A 15,164-nucleotide genomic window follows, 5' to 3' on the forward strand; every position below is an offset into this window, starting at 1 on the left:
TGGTGGAGTGGCTCTGGTGTCTCTGAGCCCTGTGAGCAGAGAAGCTGGCAGGGCTCGGAGTCCATCCATGTGCAGAGGCACTAGGAGGCCTTGGGCTACAGCTCTGTGGTTGGATGTCCCTGTATTACTAACTGCATCTCTTGTAACTCTCCTTACGGACTAAATACTTGGGGGATCCCTCTATACACCGCAGGAAAGTACTCCATCCCAGGCTTTCATATGGCTGCCAGCCTTGTACCTACTGCTGGTTTGTAATCATAGGAGTGAAGACTGCAATTAGTAGCTCATCTTTCAAGCCTTTATTTTGAAGAAGGTAACACTCCCAGCTACAACTGAAATGATTAAGACAGCAGAAACTGCAGAGCAGATGAGTAAGTATTAAGCATCTGACTCATTTCCTAACTCAGAGATGTCTGGAAACTGAAATAAGCAAGTCACAGAGCAAAAGGCTTAATCTTTCAGCAATTTCACCTTTTCTTCTTATTGTACATGAAGAGAGAAAAGTCTGCAGTGCATGGGCCTCGAGACAGTGTCTTGCCAAAGCCATTTACAGAGGAACCTGCACTTTTTGATATTTAGAGGCATACCATGCCTTAAAGCGCAGTGCATGGCCAGGGGGTCTGCAATGCATCTTCCTGAGCTGTTGGCACCATAAGGCTCTCTATTTGGGGGCTTCTTTCGCCCTCCCAGCTGCAGATAACCAATGGTTCAAATTGTTATTTATGATAATGGTCAGAGAGACCAGGATTGATTCTAAAACAAAATTGTCTTGCTGCAAGGAATGCTGAGTTTTAAAAAGTAACTAGCGTGTGAATTAGAAGAAACCACAAACTAAGAGAACCTTGCTTATGTTTGTGAGTGAACTTACTGTCTGAATGTGGCTGGTCTCTACCAGCCGCTGCTGACACCAGCCTGCTTTTCTTTGTAAATACGTTGACTCACAAACAGACCTCAAGGACTTAGGAATTAAATCCACCACTCTTTGCAAATCCTAGATATTATTTAAGCTGCAAAGGAACATGATTTTGAGGGTCCAAATAGCAACCAAGTGCTATATAGGGTTTCTGCTCATCCTTGAGCAGGGGAAATTTTAATTAGACTATTTAACGCAACCTGGCAATGTAGAGGGAAGCCTTACCTTGGATGTACTCACAGAAATTCATTAGGAGGGTAAATACATGATATGGAAATGATTCACCTCACCTTGACAAGTTGCATTTGGGATTTAGGAGGTTAGGTGGTAAAATGTTAAGGTGGATATGAAAACTACTTCATCTGAATGTAATTTGAATGTCCAACAGAATGTCATTGTAGTCCCAGGTCACTGAAATAAACGACTGCTCAGAAATGAGGCTCGGGGAACATTATTCAGAGTTTCAAATTAAGGAATATAAAAAATGGAGATAGCCTACATTATTCATTAAGGCTGGTCCAGTGAAAGATGCAAAGAGCCTGAGCTTTCAGAAAGTTCAGCCAGTGATGATCCCCTGTCTAAAGCCATTGGACCCCATAAATCACTCAGCCACAGTGGACCTCAACACCCACGGCAGAGAAGCCCAAGTAAAGAGAGGAAATATTTAAGAACACAAAAAATCAATAACAGTCTTGAGCAGCAGAAGTTAACTTCCAAATCTATGAACCAGTTGCTTCATTCTTATGTTTACATAGTACCCATTTGTTCTCTAGTTTGTTAAAAAAAGCATCCTTTCAAATCTGAGTAGAACAAACTGTACCAAAACTATAACCAAAACACATAGTCTACCTACAATATCAGCAATTATCAAGTTTGCTATTTTGAGTTAACACAATTGTTAGCAACAGTTTTGCAAACATTTTGGATGCTCTGGTAATTCAAAACAGGTGTGATATATATTTGCCCATATTTGCAGCAGAAACCAAGACATGTCGAGGTCCTGTTGGTCTCCCTGGTAATGCTCTATAGCTGCTCCCCTGCCCTAGCGATCTCACAGGTGGGCTAAGGTGTGCTGCCTGTACAACAAAGTTTAGCCTCCCCAGCTGCCCCAGCAGTCCCAGCACAAGCAGCAATGGGAGGCTTCCTGCCCTCACTCCCTGGCTTCAGAACTCAGACCTGCACTTTAATCTTTTTATACTGTCCCAAACTGGCCATCCCTTATTGGTCTTTCCCCAGGTTGTCTTCCCATCCCCATTACTCAGCTGCCCTCCACCCATTTTCCAGTTATTACCAGTCAAACCCAGGAGACAGCAGCAACAAAAAGACAATTTTTCACTCAGATGTGATGTCGGCTGAATAACCCAGACCACATATTTATCTGGCATATCATCTTTTCCTTTGCCTCCATCTGACCATGACTTTAGGAAGCCTCTCATACAATCATGTGCCCATTTGTCCTACCTATATTGTTTCTCACCTCATTTTCCAGTGAAATTCCTGGTTGCCATTAGCATGACTGTGCATACACAGCCTGCACAATGCAAGCGAAATAGCCTTTCATCCAAGGTGACACAGTTACCTTTCTCCCTCTCTTTTTACTGCATCTTTCAGAGGTGGAAACTCTAACTCCATATGACTCCAAACATCGAGCCTTTTAAGCATTGATCCCTAATCATCCCCTGCTCACTGAGAGGCTGCAAGAACGCAACTTCAGCACATCTGTCAACTGCCTTTCTCCACTGACTGCAGAGGGAGCATAGATCCCTAATTCAGGCATTTTACCTGCCCAAGATTAGTTTGTATGAATCCGTGCAGTCATGTGTGTTGATTGATATGAGTATTGAGGTCTGATATATGTATCTTACTTGGAATAGTTCCTGTGTTTGTGTGGGTTTACCCAGCATCCAGAGGAATGGGCCTGCAGCTATTCTGGAATACAGATAAAAATAACCATGTGCAGGAGTTTCATGGCTGCTGTAGAAGCACAGACTCTCAAGCCCTCGTAGCAAAACTGCCCTGGGCAAGGGGTCCTTGGCAGCCTTAGGTGAGTTCTGCATCCCAGAACCCCACCATCAGACACAGGCTTCCTGCGAAACTAATATGCCAGGTCTTTAAAAGGGGCCAGTTTGGATCCTAAATTCTCCTACTTGAGCCAACATAGAAGCAAGCACTCAATAAGGAGTGCTCTCTACACACCATTACCAATAGTGAGAAGACATCAGGATTCAGCATTATGGAGTGCTTTCACCACTATGGGTAGGAGCACTACCTTCTTCTGTATTTAGTCTGGGCCCTGAAATCACATCCATTTTTTCCCTGTACAGTTATTGTACATTAAGCCAGTGAGCACAGCCCAAGGACTTTGGTTTTTTTATTTGAAACCTGTTTGCAGCCATGAGGTTTTGAAATTCTCACTTCTTTTCAACCGCTGAAGTAACACTCTGGGATGACGTATCACAAAAGCAAGGCCAACTGCTTTCCAGAGGGACTTCTATCATAAAATAAAATAGATGATAAAGAAAAATGGGTCACTGTAAAAGCAAAAGGAAAACAGTGGAAGGTGGTAACATAAGCCATCAAAAAAGCAAGGAAAAAACATGTACATGAGCTCACACCACTCTTTCAAGCCACAAAAATACTCAAATAAGGGCAGTGGTATTCAGTGAAAACTACACAACAGCACCATCGTCCAGCTGCTTTAGTCTTCTCTTATAAAAACGGATCTAATATTAAACACTGCAGCTCCTTGTTAGAACATGAGGAACTAATGCTGGCCACACACTATGAATCATAGTGAGTTTCTATCTTCATTTAAATTTTCTGGACTTTGAGCAAACTGACTTAACAGCTAAAAATACCATCCAGTTCTCATTTCTAAAATCCCATTTCTGCTCATCCTAGTAGTTCACCACTAGTGATGGTTCACTCTGAAGGTACTAGTGCCTTTTCAAAAGAGATGTGATGCAAGCTCTTACTGATTGGCATAGATAAGTATTCAAGCAGACAGTTTCTATGAGCTATCAGTTCTTAACTTCTGTGTTGCCCAGACGTGATGACAGGAATCTAAAAGTTAATTATTTTGCAATTTTCCTTCCTTAAAAATATTTTGTAAGACTAACTTCTGGCTCCTGCTACAAGATTGTGGGAACACTACTACTGGCTGTGTTTGGTCCTGAGCAGCACTGGCAGCAGCAAGCAGTGAAAGATGTATCTCCTTACTGCCCATGGAGAGGAAGCAGGAGAAAGAAAAAAAGGGTGGATTTTTTCATCAAAATTACCCCATATATTGGGGCTTCCCTAAAAGATTCTTCTAGAAGTTCCACACTGCAAGTACACTCTGAGTTAGCAAAAACATCATTCAAAGATAAACGGATAATTATGATTAAGTATCTGCATCTAGTTTTGCATAGGTAGCTGTATAATACTATGCAGATAAGGCTGATCATGGGATATGTAGACCACTCTTTACAATATGGAATTGTAAGAGCCAAATTCAAGCATCCATGTCCCATAAGTCAGGTCTGAAAAATTATATTGATTCTTACATAGTCATGTAGCTCAGTAATTTAGAAACTTCACCAAATACCACTAGTCTTACAACTATTTGGCAATACCATATAGTGGAAATAAAGCAAGTCCATAAACTAGGGTTATCTTGGGTACCCTGCATATGTATCTTCCTAAATCAGCTGCATTTGTTTAAAATAACTAGCAGGTCTGACTTAAGAGCACAGATTCCTTGAAACAAGTCTTTTCGGAGGAGTGGTGTCTCCTTTCCTCGTGTGAAAGGTATAATCCCATTTAGCTGGCAATTTCATCTTGACAAGAAGCATGTGCAGTTATATTTTTGCAATTCTTTGACCACAAGAATAAAAAAGCCCTACTAGCTCATTAAAAATAAATTATGCTAGAGAAGACTTCTGTGAAATTCATGGTGGTAATAAAATAATGTACATTACAAATCAAACACTTTACCTGACAAATAGGAGTCAAAGGAATTTGTAATGACTGAAGGAACTGCAATGGCAAATTTGAAAAACCTATTTGTTAACTAATAGATTAAATTAACTGTTTAAATAAAGTAGCAAGTTTTGTAAGTTTGTTTTGCAAACAAAATACATTTTTTCCCCATACAATATGCATGGTTTGTATCTCATGCTCATTTTCTTCTATTCTCAGACCAGAAACAGCACTACAGCGAAGCAGCCGAATAGTGACCCACCACTGGTAATTCCTTTTTGTTTTGAAAACCACGACCCTACCTCATCCTGGAGCAGAGGGTTGTCGTTCTCCACAGAGGGGGTGACCCAGTCAGAGACTACCCTTGAGAGTCAGGATGTTATTAGTGCTGAGAAGTCAATCTCTCTTGGGTACACAGTAAAGATTATCCACATCTGACCAATGGCCTCTCCTGGCCCCCATGGAAGAGTCTGGGGGATAGAAAAGGAGCGTTACAGAGGCCAGCAGAGCTGGGGGTTGCCTCACATATGACCCTGGAGTTCCAAGAGAACCATGGGGGCAGACCCTGTGAAGCCAAGGGACAGGCCCCACGGAGCATCTTGGTTCAAGGTCAGTCATGGTGGCCAGGTCTTGCACACTTGAGGGATGGGCCCCATGCAGCAACTTGGTTCTAGGGCAGTCCTGGCGGCTAGGGCTGGGCATACGTGAGGCGTAGCTCAGCCCAGGGTTGAGCATACAGGAGGGTCAGGCTGAAGGTCTAGGGCCCTGTGGGGCTGATGGGGGCAGCAATGGCCAGTTGTGCCCCAGCACTACATTCCTCAAAGTCTCCCTGGCTGCCACCTCCAGCCTCACACTGACTGATGTGCTAGTATTTAAAATGGACGTCATTTTATCACTCCCACAAAAACCTGATGGCAGCTACATCTTTGTCTGCTTTCTCAAGGAAATGGGACTGCTGCCGTCACACCATCTGTTATTATGTCTGTCAGATGTACCCTTACAACAAATCCTGAGTCTGTTGGCCAACTTTAACCACATTTGACATAAGGGCAGGGGTCTTCAAGATAAAAGCTCTCCTGAATGTTGTGCAAATCTGCTCATGGGTTGTGGTGGGAAAACCACAGCAGTTACTCCAGCGTGAGAAAAGATTGCTATGAAAACTCAACAGCCGTGGGGTTTTTAGCTGGTCAAGGTGCAGCTGACCTCAGAGCCAGCCATGGCACTGCCTGTGTCCTGCCCACAGGAGCACTGGGGCACTGGGGAGGTCACAAGGACTCATGGGGGACATCTGTGGTTAGTAAGCTGCTGTAGGACATCAGACACCTGTCATAGGAAACCAGGTCCCATTAGTTTTGCTGTGCAGCTTGTTGTTTCTTTCCTTCAATTAATCTAAAGAAGAAAGATCTTTGTTAAAGGTCACAGCAACAGAGATGAAGTTTGCAATGAAGTGTTGTCAAGAAGCCAATATTTTAATGTCTAGTAGTTTCAAGTGCATCACACTGACATATATACTGACATTATACTATTCTAATATAACTTCTGATGTTCACATAATCTGTAGATTACCATTCTGAAAGCCTCATTAAAAAAACCCCAAAATACTACTGATTTATTATTATTTGAAATTTCACGTTAAACTAGAACTTTATAGGCCTCTAACTTACATGGAGCAACGAATGAAAAATGAAGAGTGTAAGAGTTTTCCAGTGTTTTCTCTTGTGAAGCTGAACAAGTACCTTAGGAATCCACTCATCCCTATCACTGAAGGGAGCAGAAAGATGGTGAGCATACTAGCACCAGCCTGCAGCCAGCTGGCAATGCCATCTTCAAACTTTGAAAGCATCATAAAAAGCTGTATTTCCTTGCCTTCCCCATCCCCACCAGCATCTTCTACAGAGAACTACCCTAATCACCAGGGAAGCAGCACACCACAGAAGATGTGGTCTGTGCCCTTGGGAAAGTCCAGAACCACCCAGTTGGGTGAGACTGGTTGAGGAGGAAAGAAAGATAGAAACCATGAGAATAGCATGCTGCCTCTTTTAAGCGTTTCCTAACTAGAATTGGGAACGTACAATTTACCTTCTGTAGAAGAAGAAATTGGAACCAATATTAGTTTATTCAGTTCTGTTTATTTATAAAGAAGAAAAAAAAAATCCTGTCTCTGAATGCAAAAGGAATCCAGCAGTAGGAGACATGGGCTTTGCTCACAAATCCAATCCTTTTTATTCTTTGAATGCAAAAGGAATCCAGCAGTAGGAGAGACAGGCTTTGCTCACAAATCCAATCCCTTTTATAGCTAGCATTCTGCCCAAAGGTCCTCTTTCTTTTTTTAATTATTCCTAACAGTGCACAGGCTATTAGTACTTCTGTGGCTGCAGTGATCACTTTCTTACTGCCCTATCTCAGTTTCTCTGTTTTTTTCTGCCCTTTCTCACAGAACCACAAACCTTCACCAAACAGCATTCAAGAAAACCAGCATATGCTTGTGCATTGGAAACTAGCTCCTACTGTTTCAGTTATCTGATCCATAAAAGATCCCTTTTCTTACCAGGTTACTAAAATTTACTTAAATTTATTAAAACTATTTACTCCTCTAAAGGCCTAATTGACGTTCAGACACAGCAAAATGATAGCAGCATGCAATCTGATTAAAGACACCCAGCACGACACAGCCTATGAAAGTAATACAAAGAATTTCAACTCTGGTCTGCAGAGCTAAAAGCAACACTAAATCACATAGTGCTACAGTTCCTACAGTGACAGATTGTTTGCAGTTAAAAGAGATCAGTGGTCAATGAAAACAGTGAATTTAATACAAAAAAAAAATAGGTTGGGGAAAGAAAAAAAAAAAGAAACCTATTAAGAAAATACTGAAGAAATTGCCAGATCTTCAACTAATGTCAATCAGTATATCTTCAATGAAGGTGATGAACTTATTTAACTTAATGGAACTAAGAAAATGGCCCAAAACAATTATTAGTAATTACGTTGGTCATAAAAGAACAAGGGGAGAAAATAAATAAATGAAGGAAAACTAGTTTTGCTTTGCATTACCTAGCAAAAGAAAAATACTTTAAATAACATACTTACTATTACACAGATGAACAGAACATTCTAATAATCTAGTTATAAATTAAATAACCCCACTCCTCCAAGTGCTGCTGACAGTCTCTCCTCGTCATCTGCCCAGGCTTCCAAGTTTCTTCAGATCCACAGTACTACTCCTGGAAACCATGAAGTGGCTGGCTTGTGGCACCCACTTGCTAAGGCATGAGAAGCAAAGAGCCCATGCCTGGGAAGCATCCCTTCCTAAATGGAGAACAGCTGGACAAAGAGAAGGAAAGCACATGCGGGTTTTGCAGGTTGCGGTAACACAGTGACTTGGCCAAGGAGCAATTGTAGGCTGTGCAAACGTATCAGGCAAATGACTGTGAGCTGATTTTGAAGTGTTTTGTAGGTTATGTATACTTCCATTCTGATAAATGAAAGTTTTTGGAAACCAGTTTTTGCCACTAACAAAATGCTTTTACACTCAAAACCAGGGCACCACGTGTGCATTGCATACTGGGGGCTGGGGAAGGTCAGCCTGGGGCAGGAGCTGTTCCAATAACATTGCAAGAGAGATGGGAGAATCTCAGTATGTAGGGACAGCCACTATGCTGTTTAATTTACTCATATAGTTATAGTCTCAGGTTCCTCGTGATCTTTGTTAATCTTTGCTATAGCTCCAGCTTTGATGTTTTTGGCTTTAGACACCAAAGGCCTCGGTAAATCATATCCAGCACCTACACAGGCTGACGGTCAGGGCAAGCTAGTTCTGTAGTCAGTGCAGAGAGACAGGCAGCCTCCAGAGAGCAAGTCAGCCCACCTCAGATGTGACTTTCCACTACAGAGTGCCTATCTCGTTCCATTGACTAAAGAGAGCGTGGTTATCAGGCTTAACATTTAGGTGCTTCAGGTAGGTGCCTACAGCTGGGTGGGATCAGGCTGTGTGTAAGTCTCTGGGTGTTTGTGCAAAGCAGGGTCCACGGCCCTGCAGACTTTGTACTGAACTCTAAACCAAGTGTCTCTGCACTTAGCTCACAAAATAAGTATACAATTATGTACAAAATAATGAACTTCCCAAGCCTCAGTTTCCACAGTGTTGTTCAGCAATAGGTCAGGCATCCTCTAGCCTGTCTAAAAGCTTCTTGCATCTCACTGCATCTCCTCAAAACTGAGGTGCCTTTCTTTGACTTTGTAGGTTCTTATAGCTAAATCCTCTTTTCTCCTGCTTCAAAAAATTGCTTTTCCTTCCCATTCAAAACCTTTGAAGGACTTCATAAATCTTCCCCTTTGTTCCCCCTGTGAGTCCCTCTGGAACTGCCATTCTTTTAATTCCTGTTCCTTCTTCCTGTTTGAGAACTTTCCTCTTTATCTGGTACAGCCATTGAAGTTAATGGCTCTTCATCACTTTGACAAGTATGTCGTAGAGACCCAGTCAGCAAACGGCCTGTTCCACATTAAAAATACGACGTTCATAATAACATTGTCTAAAATTCATAAGATGTGTAGAACATGCTGGCCACCCCACATGCCTCTGATCAAATAGAGTTTAAATGTTGTTTAAAAGGGATGCTTCCAGGTTTTTTCTAAGACAGTGCAGGACTGAGCTTACTTTAATCTCATAAACAGCAGCTGACCAGCTAAGTCAATTAACACAGATATTTAAGTATGATTTCGGTAACAATGATTTTGAAATTTCACCCTTTTTTTTCCTACAAAAAAGGTAGTCAATGGTAATATTAAAATTGCAGAAAGAAATGTGCTTGAAATCCCCACTGCTCTGTTGAACAGGGCAAACACATACTAAGGACATTTAAGTGACAACAGTTTTGTAGTGTTTAAGTAATTATAATGTAGACAACTGTACATTCAACACTGGACTACAGTGAAGACACTTTTAAAGTAAAAAGCCCTGAACTTATACATCCTCTGAAACCTCTGTGGTAAAAACTGCTGAAGACAGAAAACATTTTTTGTTGTAGAATATATATATATGGAGGGATGAATGGATCATTTCCAACCACAGATATCTAAATATACGGTTATCATTTCAATTTGTCTACATTATTTTGGAAATGCAGTATTAGCACAATTGTCATAAGAAAGAACCCATCTTCTATCTATATCTTCTATTAGAGTGATCTAGAAAAATAGTTGACTATGCCTGTATGGAACAAAACTGGAAGGCATCTTTTAACTATACCCTCCTCTTTTTCTGAGCCCTTCAATTTGCACAGTGGAAAAGCAGGTGTAGGTTTCACAGCGCAGCACCTGACACATGGCCCAGTATGGATGTTGACATGGATAGAATAAAAACACACTACACAAGAAATTCAGGGAATGGCAACAGCACTTACAGAAATGATCCTCTCACTTAGCAAACTTACTATGTGATGCTCAGCAAAAGCCAAGAAATCCAAGTTAGATCAATTATTCTTGGGCTAAAGACGAGTAAAAAGGTCTGTTCAACAATGTCTATTTTTTGAAATCAAACTGCTGAAGTCATAACAGGACTGAGAATTTTGTGCTCAGTGAAGATCCTGTTTTACCAAGGCTTATGTTGAAAGAACACCTAATATTTTTCTGCCTTAAATTTCATACACTGTTTATTAGGTATCACCTTAGGTGTATTGATACTATTTGTGACAAATGCATGGGAAATATCTTCAACCTACAAAGCAATCCATCTCCAAATCCAGTTATGGTTTTCCTTGACTGCATTAGTTTATCAGCCATGAAATTCTCTCCTATTTCATATTTCTAAGCTACTTCAAAGCCCCCAGTGGTGGCTCCCCAGAAGAAGGAAGCTTCCACAAGCAGTGGGGTAGGGAGTGGGCAGTGCATGTAGTGACAGCATCATGCATCCTACGGAAAAGTCAATTGCATTTATTTTTCTTAAGAAAACCCTGTAAATCATTATCTTAAGACAAGCAGAGTAGATCCAGACACAATGCTACATTTGGTTGCACTGGTTCCCAACTGCCGAATGCCTGTAACACAGGAGAGGCGTGGAGCAGGCTGATAAATTCTGCAGGACTTGTGCCAGCTCTGGGCAGAGAGAGTTCAGGACAGATTCATTTTCCATCTGGGGCCAGAAACCATCCTAGCTGCAGCCAGTGGCAGTGATGGGAGAGCAGAACACCACCCAGGTGAAAAGGGAGGGGAGATGGCGGCAGCAGCTTCCCAGACAAGAAATAACACAAGATGCTGAAGGCAACTGGGGGACCAAGGATGCACTGTGTGGTTCAGCTGGGCACAATGTAAGGAGTGAGCATCAACAGGCAACAGCTACAGAAATGCTGGGAATGTGATACCCCATCCATGGTGGGATGGAATTCTTATGGATAATTTCATTAACTTGCAGAAGGATGCAGCAAATGCCTCTGTCAGATATTTTTGAGGTTAAGGATTTTGTGGATCTGGGACACTTGACGCCAGACTCTCCAATTATTAGGCAGATAACTCAGCAAAGAGCTGCTGGAGTGGCACAGTGCAAAGGAACATTGCAGGCCCTTTTAATCTGTCAAGTCAAGGGACTGTCTTGAACTCACTTTAACCTTAACAGAATAACTAGAATATAACACATCGTGTAACATCGAATAAAAATTTGTCATTTAACATAATACAGCAGTAGGACACTAGAAGCAGTCAGACAGGCAATAGCAATGGAGCTGGATGCTGGTCAGCAAGATGTCTAACCCAGGTCAAGAGTACTCAAAGAGACAGAGGTGTCCTGATACAAAGAACACGTATTCCAGAATATATAGATATATATGCACAATATATATACTTAAGTTTGTATATATGTAGCCTTAGTCCAGTCCTATCCCAGTATATATTCAATGTTCTCAACTGTGGCAGGGAGATCAGGATCTAAGTTGCCTTTAGAACCAGTCCTCTTAGAACAGTATTGAGCTTTACCCGCAGATCACCTTGTACTTCTGCTGCCTGCCTGTTCTGTAAAATGGGCAGCCTTACTTCCCAGATACCCACTTCAATGTTATGTTTTAAGGACATTTTAATATTTAAAAATAAATTTTAATTTCAGAAAACTGATATTTACATTTTTAATTAGAAAATCTGGCCTTCAGGCTTATTTGAGTTCATTCTTAATGACATAAGGTAGTACATTTTCTGTCACTGAACTTTGATGACTTTAGCAGTTCAGTGGTCTCCAAAAACTACAGTAGAGAAGAATCAGGCCACCAGTTTTTACAGAAGGAGAAAAATGGAAGAGGAACCTGAGATACACCCCTGTATGAGGACATACATCACCAAATAGTTTAGCCTATTTTTCCTTGAAGGTCTGCCTTATGTTTTAACTCATTAGTAAGAAATAATCTAGAAATGAATTACAGCAGGTGCTTGGTTATACTATAATTGTTCTGCTTCACCTCAGACAGTTCTGAGGTCTATTAAGACAGAAAATAATCTGATTTTTTTCTTTCTTTAAAAGCTGGCAGTTTTTTAATGGAGAGACCAGAGTAGCATATGTAGTCATTGCAATCCGTTCTGATCAGTGCTGTCTAATTAAGGCTTCAGCTAATTTAATCTGGAAAGATGGTTTGAGTTAGAATCTGAAAGCTCTTGTTCAGTAATACAAACAAGAACTGAAAACATATGTTACAACTGAGAACGAAACAACACTTGTATGGCTCATGTTAATGGAGGCTGTAGGAGTCACTGACAGCAGTTCATTTCACAATTTTTACTAAAGGAAGATGATTTCATCTTAAAGTGTGAAATAACCTGCTGGTAAACTCTGATGTTTGAAAAGGGACACTAAAAATGAGAAGGATGAAGTAATAAGTGATGGGCTTGGGCAGAAAACTTTCAAAAAAGGCTTTATTCTCTGTAAAACATCTTTTCCAAGGATTCAGTTTTGTTTCATTTGAAGAAATGTCAATGCAAACGTATATTAGTTTGACTAGCTATGTGGAATATTTTTCTCAACACCTTGAACTAACTTTCCCTCCTAAGACATCAACAGGACTTGAAGTTCTGCTTCTCAGTGTTTTCCTGAAAGCTAAACAGGACTGGTAAGACTTGTGCATGGATGGCTTCTATAGCGTGGCTACTGCATGTTGTAGTGTGGTTCAAGCCAGAATAACCCTGAAGATGTGTTCATCACATATATTATCAGAGTATTGAATTATCTAAGTGTTGCCCAGTACGCCCCTTCCCCAGTAGAGATGAAATTTTGAAGAAATGCAATCAGGTGAGAAGATGGCTTTGGTAGTAAGACCAGCCTGAGAGAATTCCATCCCATCCACCTGCTCCATCTCTCCAGGGGAGAAGAGAGTTGTGACTTCTGAATTGCACCAAAGCCATGGCACCTTGTAACAACATGGTAAATCCCACAAACATTAGAATATTAATTGAATGGCATTCAGCACAAAAATTGTATCTTTTTATGCTTTTCTAGGACTGGGTAAAGATGTCTACAGCAAAATTTCAGGTTGGAGCCCATTGTAATTACTGTGATCAACTCATTTTACACTGTTAAAATATGTTATACATTAAAAAAAATACAGTTGGCTCATCTTTTAAGAACACTCAAATGTATTTAATATTCCTGACATTTGGCTACCTGTTTGCATTCACAAAGCTCTTTATTGAAAGTGAAAATGTAGCACTGTTTTCCCAGTGATGTTTAACTTTCTGCTTCTTAAATAGTAAAGCAATACTGCTATTCAGATTGCAAGAACAGCAAGAACATTTGCTCTGTTTAAATCTTCCCTTTCTGAAAACATGGTTTATTTATTTATTTATAATATGTGGAAACACACTTGATAATTGGTTTTGTAAAAAAAAAATAATAATAAAAGGAACAAACCAAGAGTTACAAAATCAAATTACCACAATAGTGTGAAAAAGCTAATATTCAGAAGTCAAAAACATGCTACATTGATAACTGGTAATTCAGGATGGAATTCATCTCTCCCAAAAATGGCAAGGTCACAGACTGTCTAATCACATTCATACTACATGAGTTTTATTTCTCTCAAAATCCATGTCTTTTTAGTTGGTGTTGATCTAAGATGTTAGAAATGATTGCAGTCTACAGCAACAAGGGGAAAAACCTCAGTTGTTAAACAAGTCTGACTCTTGGAGATAATTCAAATGGAAAAAAATTCAGGTCATTGGCCTTTTTAAATAGACCCCCGGCAATATTTACTCCTCCATAAATAGCACAGTCACATGAAATAAAACTGTGTTCAGTAAAGCCTGCAAAACAAAAGAACAATTTACAGACTGAAACGCAAACTGTGGCTCATGTGTTTGCTGGGTAGGATTAAGTGAGCTTGCTGCACGGTCTGTGCTTAGTAACTGTGGTGTCAGATCTGCTGGAAGGAGAGCAAGTCAGGTCACCGAAGGTGCTCCATCCCTCAGCAAAAGCTGGGAAACACTGGGACCCTGCTCTAGATGGTGACCTGTGAGAAACAGCTTTTGCTATAATGTCACATTTCACTGTGGCAGAAACAAGCACCGCTGCCTTCCCCATCATGACTAAGAGCACATCTGCATAAGGAAAAATCACAGGCACTACGGTGCTGCTTTGATTTGACCACTATGGCCCTGTCGCTATAGGAAAGGCAGTACATTTCTCTGAGGTAGACAAGCCCTAACAGGGAGTACATACTTCTGAAATCTCAGTAAGACCATTTATTTCATCTGCTGGCAAAAAAAAATCTTTCTGGATGTTACAGACAAAAAGACAAATAACTAAATTACTATAAACTTTATTTACATCTCTCTAAAGCTCGCGTCAATCTCTTCTGTGTGTTTAACCACACTTATGACTTTATCTCGAGTCTTGCTTTGAAATTTTTTTCCCAAAGATCGAGCTCTGGGAGCCATGTTATTACATAAGAACCACAGATGTCTCTTTTAAGTCTCTTGCAGCTATGAAAATAGTTGAGAAAAAATGGAAAATGTGAAACAACTGCACACAAAAGCTTTGTAACCTATACGACAAATGAGTAGTATTTACAAGCGTGTGTAACTTGCTTTCATTCATAAACCAGGGAGTAGAAGGATTGATTATAATTAATCAATATTTTGGACTCTTCCTTACTAGTAGCAGTCATTCTGGTTTTACAAAAAAGGTTTAAACAATGCCCCTGAAAAGGCATGGTTAGAAACCGAGCGTGGTTAGAGAGGGCAGATCTGCAGGCGACCAGTGCCAGCCCACTTGCTAGCGTGCTGCAGAGAACTGGCTGTGCGGCTGGCTTGGCTCCTTAGT

The sequence above is a fragment of the Falco cherrug genome, chromosome 13, assembly GCF_023634085.1.
Source record: "Falco cherrug isolate bFalChe1 chromosome 13, bFalChe1.pri, whole genome shotgun sequence".
Taxonomy (NCBI): domain Eukaryota; kingdom Metazoa; phylum Chordata; class Aves; order Falconiformes; family Falconidae; genus Falco; species Falco cherrug.